At 49.8% G+C, this 6,405-nt stretch overlaps 1 long non-coding RNA gene across 1 annotated transcript; it reads left to right on the top strand.

Moving 5' to 3' along the window:
* LOC142915871 (uncharacterized) lies at nt 1–4,073 on the top strand. The gene is made up of 2 exons (XR_012936141.1): nt 1–54; nt 707–4,073. It is a non-coding gene; the product is annotated as an uncharacterized LOC142915871 (long non-coding RNA).
* The last annotated feature ends 2,332 nt before the right edge of the window (nt 4,074–6,405 follow it).

The raw sequence follows: 6,405 nt of genomic DNA, 5'->3' as shown, positions 1-6,405 counted from the left end.
AGGCTCCGCTACCGGGACAGACGCCGCAGAGTACAACCGCGGAGATTGAGCACGGTAAGACGGCGGATCCCTGCGCACTGTATCAGACCCTCACCTGATACAGGTGAGGGTCTGATACAGGTGAGGGTCTGATACAGGTGAGAGTCTGATACAGGTGAGGGTCTGATACAGGTGAGGGTCTGATACAGGTGAGAGACTGATACAGGTGAGAGTCTGATACAGGTGAGAGTCTGATACAGGTGAGGGTCTGATACAGGTGAGGGTCTGATACAGGTGAGAGTCTGATACAGGTGAGAGTCTGATACAGATGAGAGTCTGATACAGGTGAAAGTCTGAGCCAGGTGAGAGTCTGATACAGGTGAGAGTCACGACCTCATGTATACCAGACGAGGTGGTCAACATCTCGCCAACTTTGCGCCCCATATGTAAGCAGTCTGGTGATGATCGACCATCACTTTTTGAAACCGCTGAAAGTGTGTGCGGGTGTGTCTCTGTGTGTGCGTCTGTGTGTGTGTGCGCTTGCGTCTGTGCGTGCGCGCGTGTGTCTCTGTGTGTCTCTGTGCGTCTCTGTGTGTCTGTGCGTCTCTGTGTGTCTCTGTGTGTCTCTGTGCGTCTCTGTGTGTCTCTGTGTGTCTCTGTGTGTCTGTGTGTCTCTGTGTGTCTCCGCGTGTGTCTCCGCGTGCGTCTGCGCGCGCTTCGTCCACAGCAGCGCCATCGACTGAGGAGCTTCTGGACAAGCTGGAAGAGCGGCTGTCCTGCAAGGTGTGCATGGAGCGCGAGGTGTCCACGATGTTCGTGCCGTGCGGACACGTGGCCACGTGCGGCCACTGCGCCCTCTCCCTGAGCCGGTGTCCTGTGTGCCGCGTCGCCGTGCAGACGTCGCTCCGGGCCTTCATGGTTTAGGCGGACGGCCGGGCGAAGGAGGAGGAGAGAGAAACGACCGCCGGGGATCCCGACCGCCCGTGGCTTCGACCGTTGGGGCGAGTTCGTTGATTCACCCATCCCCTCTCCCGTACCGAGGCATAAGCCGGTCGCTGGCGAGCGTTCGGCGTTCGTTTTTTCCGCACAGGGAGGCACGGGGAGGGCAATTTCACTTGGCCACCGGCCTCCACCCATAGAGCAGCCTTTTTTTTGGGGGGTTTCCGGAATGTAAAAGGGTTCATTGATAATTATCAGTGTGGTGGTTTTGAAGGCGTACGATGTCAGACTTGGAAAGTGAAGGAAGTAAAGTTTTAAGACTGTTCTGTAATCTTTACTTTAACCGGATGGTACGCATAGGTTACACACGTTAACAGTTTCTACATTTGGGAGCTATTACATTTAGAACTCTGTGGAGCGCTTATTGCAACGGGTGGAAGGGTCAAAGATTGCGGTGATTTTAAGGCGTACTTACATGTGTGAGTTATTACATTTATAACTCTGTGGGACAATGCAATGGGTGGCATGGGAAAGCGTTAATAAGAGTGCGTTGATTTTAACGTGTGCAATGTCAGACTTGGGAAGTGACGAAGTGAATGTACATGCACATATACACGTGTAAGCTGTTACACGTGTAACAGCTTACACGTGTATATGTGTAAGCTGTTACACATGTAAAGCTGTTACACGTGTAACTCTGTGGATCGCTTATTGCAATGGGCGGAAGGGTTAAAGAGTTGCGGTGATTGTAAGGCGTTTGGTGCTAGACTTGAAGTGAAGAAGTTACGTTCTGTAAATCTTTACTGGAACTGGAATGTTACGCAGAGTTCACGTGCGTAAACATTTTTACGTTTGTGAGTTATTACATTAATAAGTAATATTTTAAAATACTTTTTTTTTTAAAACACTCTTTAATGAAATGTACCCTACTGGTAACGGAATAACTCCACGACTCCAGGAAGTGGCCCCGAGGCTTGGCCACGACGTAAGGGGACCGTGGAGATTTACAGCCAACGACGTCAGTTGAGCGTGGACAATTACACCCAAGACGAAACATAACGTGTTAAAAAAAGATTGTTGGAAAATATATTTTTTACGCTAGAATACAGTGTTGTCATCATTATGACATAAGTATACCACATTGGTAAGTGGGTTAAGATTGAGTTACTATATTTGATGATACTACAACAACAACAGACAGAGTGAGTTCATACACAGCGTGTGCAATAATAGCCCCATGGAGCACTTATTGCAATGGTGATGTCATCAAAAATTTAATTGTCGCGTTCCACGGTGGCCGCTCTTTGTCGGTGGTGGGGAGCGGTGGGGGGTTGGTGGAGCGGTCAGCGCTACCAACGCCGGTGATCAGCCGAGTTCCATTCCCGCTCACGGCCAACGCCACAGTGATTGCGATCATCTGAACAACCGGTCCTGGGCCTCCCCTAGGTCGACTTGGCCTCGAATGAGTGCCCGCTGCGATATGTAAAGACATCGCCACTGGGGAGACAAAGGCGGCTGTGCGTGGTGTTGACCACCCCACCCCCCCCCCACCCTCGTGTGCCACAGTGCCGGTAGCCTTCATAGCTGCTGCTAATCGCTAACAGCACTTGCCCCAACAGTCTGTTAAGGCTACACGGGGAGGGATCTTCATAGCTGCTGCTAATTGCTAACAGCACTTGCCCCAACAGTCTGTTAAGGCTACACGGGGGGGATCATCATAGCTGCTGCTACTCGCTAACAGCACTTGCCCCAACAGTCTGTTAAGGCTACACGGCGGTGGCTGGGGGATCTTTGGGGCTGTGTGTGGACGGCTTTGTGTGTTCCTCGCCGCTTTTGTTTCTAAGAAGTGCCAGGTTATTTTTCCATCGGTCGCGTGAGAGATAATTTTCGGGGACTCGTTAACCCGCTGCTGGATTAGGGCCCCTCGGCGCGCCTCGTCCCACGGGGGTTTGTGTTGGACTCGGCACTTGGCGAAGAGAACGCCGGAGCAGTTCCCCCCGCGGGAGATTGGTCGCGGGCAAATTTAGAATCGCTGCTCGGAAATGTTGAAAAGGTCGAATCCGTCCTCGGCTGCGACGCTCGCTCGTTCATTCAGCTCCAGCAGCAGCGTCCGCCTGCACCGAGTTTCTGGCTTTGCCGCTCTTAACCCAGAGTTTTTAAGCGGCTGCTGCGTTGAACATCGTCGCGCGTAGTGTAAACTAAATATATATATACACACAGCTTCCTGAGAATGTGTTAAGTTGGGGAAACGTGATTATTTTGCGCGTTTAAAACACGGACGTTGTAAAACATCCTTCAAGGTTTTGATTTAAAGCTTTCGTGACTGCAGGGATTCATATTCTTGGTTCTTTCGGTAAAGTCACCACCACGTAGAAGGGAAACAATAAAATAAATAAAATATAAAACAATAAAATTCTCACAACGTTTCGACTGCAACACGAGCAATCATCATCAGGTGTGAAAACCACATAGCACCACGGAGAGCGATTTGGCAGTTGTTCAGACCGCATTCCATTCTCTTCCTCTCCCCCCTCCTCTTTTCCGAACATAGATGGACTCGTCCATTTGAACAACTGCCAAATCGCTCTCCGTGGTGCTAACGTTAAAAAAAACTCCACTTTTTAAAAAATTTCTTGCTGTGGTTTTCACACCTGATGATGATTGCTTCTTGTGTCGTAGTCGAAACGTCGTGAGAATTTTTATTGTTTTATATTTTTATTATTTTATTGTTTCCCTTCTACGTAGTGACTTTACCGAAAGAACCAAGAACATTCTTCAAGGTTCTTTCGGTCAAGTGACGTAGGGACAAAATAAAATAAATCACGACGTTTCTGTCGCAACACAAGCGACCCCCCCATCAGTTGAACTGTACCTGTTCCGCCTGATGACGGTCGCTTGTGTCGCGATGGAAACGTGGTGATGTATTTTATACACCTACCACGTGATGACTTTGAGAGCGTGGATCCCTGCAGTTGCCACGAAAGCTTCAAGTGAAGATTCTCAAGGCTGCTTTCAATGTTGCGTTCAGTCAATGAAACGTCCGCACATTCGAGTCGAGTGCCCATTAATGGGCCACGCAAGGCCCAACGCGTAGGGCCGAGGCTTCGCTCTGTGGCTCGTTTGATCGTCTCGTTATTAAATCATTTTTGATGTCACCAGAGGACTTGGGAGTCTTGTTGTGTTTAGACTGCAGGAGCGGTGGGAGGGGTTTTAAGAGCTATTAAATTGTCTCTCTCTGTCTCTGTGTGAGTCTCTCTCTGTGTGTGTCTGTCTGTCTATGTTGTGTGTCACTCTCTGTTTGTCTCTGTGTGAGTCTCTCTCTCTGCTTGTGTGTCTGTCTCTGTGTCTATGTTGTGTGTCACTCTCTGTGTCTCTGTGTGAGTCTCTCTCTGCTTGTGTGTCTGTCTGTGTGTCTATGTTGTGTGTGTCGCTCTGTGTGTCTCTGTGTGTCTCTCTCTGTTTGTCTCTGTGTTGTCTCTCTCTGCCTGTGTGTCTGTCTGTGTGTCTATGTTGTGTGTCTCTGTGTGAGTCTCTCTCTGCTTGTGTGTCTGTCTCTGTGTCTATGTTGTGTGTCTCTCTCTGTTTGTCTCTGTGTGAGTCTCTCTCTGTGTGTCTGTCTGTCTATGTTGTGTCACTCCCTGTGTGTCTCTTTGTGAGTTTCTCTCTGCTTGTGTGTCTGTCTGTGTGTCTATGTTGTGTGTGTCTCTCTCTGTTTGTCTCTGTGTGAGTCTCTCTGCTTGTGTGTCTGTGTGTCTATGCTGTGTGTTACTCTGTGTGTCTCTGTGTTGTCTCTCTCTGTGTGTCTGTCTGTGTGTCTATGTTGTGTGTCTCTCTCTGTGTGTTTCTGTGTTGTCTCTCTCTCTGCTTGTGTGTCCCCGTGTCTATGTTTTGTCTCTCTCAAATTTATCAATCGTTGGAAGAACGTAATCAACCAGGTGGGGCGTTGATTGTTTTGTTGGCCGACTCTGTGTTATATTGCATTATATTTCCAAGTTTACTATGTTTGTTCTCATTCATTTGTACCTTATGATGGTCGCTTGTGTTGCAATCGAAACGTCGTATTCTATTATTATTACATTTCTTTACCATTACGAATTGTCTGGGAATCAAAGCCAAGCAAGTTTCTTACCACAGTGACCGCACGAGACGTGAAACAAATGCTGCACATGTAGTGGGTGCAGGGAGATTGGAGACGGCGTGTAGAGGCAACACGTTGATTTAACGACAACGGTAACAGCAATAGTAGCGGTCCCTAACACAAAGGGGTGACGGCCCCTTAACCCGCTACCTGGGGGTGGTACGGCCCCCGGACAAGCGTGGCCTATCACTGGGACCACGGGCTCTCTCGCCTCCGGCTAACCGTGACCTAGGGGAGGCTACACTAACCCGACCCAGTCAAGGTACGGGTCTCGACCACTGTCTCGCTCGGTCCCGGCCCTTACAAGGACGTCGGGACCCGGGGGCTCCCAGGGTCTCACCACTAGCCCGCTCGGTCCCGGCCCTTAGAAGGGCAGCGGGTCTGGGGGAATTGATAGGACGAGTGGAAATGAAGTAACCTCTGAGCTATTTTAATTAGTCATTAAATAATACAACAAAATTAATGACATTCAAAAAGTAATTTACATTAAACACGTATTAGAACATTGTAACTTCAACCATCTCTTAAAGCAACGTGTATTACTAATTACTCATTCGTTAGCCCCCATTACTCAATCGCGACTTCACGCTCATCAGCCAGCCATCTCAGTCAGTCGACCCGTGGCACCTGGGTCTGCCCCGTGACCTCCTGCCAGCGGGCGTTCGACACTTCATGTGGCCTCAGGGTGCACATAGCCTGGCACAAGCGTCGTGGTGACGTCACCGCCACTTAGTGGCGAATGGCGGTTGTTGTTGTTGTATGTGTGTGTGTGTCTGTGTGTGTGTATGTGTGTGTATGTGTATGTGTGTATGTGTGTGTATGTGTGTGTATGTGTGTGTGTATGTGTGTGTGTATGTGTGTATGTATGTGTGTGTATGTGTGTGTATGTTGGTATGTGTGTGTGTATGTGTGTGTGTATGTGTCCGGCAAAACAACCCCCTACCTCCTCGCGGTGCCGGACGAGCAACTCTGTCGTGGACAGTGCTGTGGGGGGAGATCCAATTTTGATTGGCTCCTCCCCTCATGGCATATGTGTCCACCACAGGGGCTAAACGGGGGCTCTGGACGGGTGCGAGGGGCTGGTAACCCCTCCACCTTCAATTAATTACCACGAAACCACGAGGTAAACTGAAATATGTAACTAATAAGCTTGTGCCGGAGGCCCCCGGGAGCCAGGCGTCTATGACGTCTCCTGGCCAAACCCCAATTGGCGGAGCCAGGAGATTGAATATCCACCCTCGGGGCTCCTCCAGAAACAACGAAAAGCCACTACGGGTGGCCACGTGGAATGTTCGAACGCTCACTGCGGAGGAGAGGCTGCCACTCCTCTGTCGGGAGCTGGACCGGTA

The sequence above is a fragment of the Petromyzon marinus genome, unplaced genomic scaffold, assembly GCF_048934315.1.
Source record: "Petromyzon marinus isolate PM22_M1 ecotype Great Lakes invasive population unplaced genomic scaffold, UKy_Petmar_22M1.pri1.0 PM_G_Scaffold_36, whole genome shotgun sequence".
NCBI classification, from domain to species: domain Eukaryota; kingdom Metazoa; phylum Chordata; class Hyperoartia; order Petromyzontiformes; family Petromyzontidae; genus Petromyzon; species Petromyzon marinus.
Note: the sequence above shows the minus strand (reverse complement) of the source record. Positions and strands in the feature narration are given on the sequence as shown.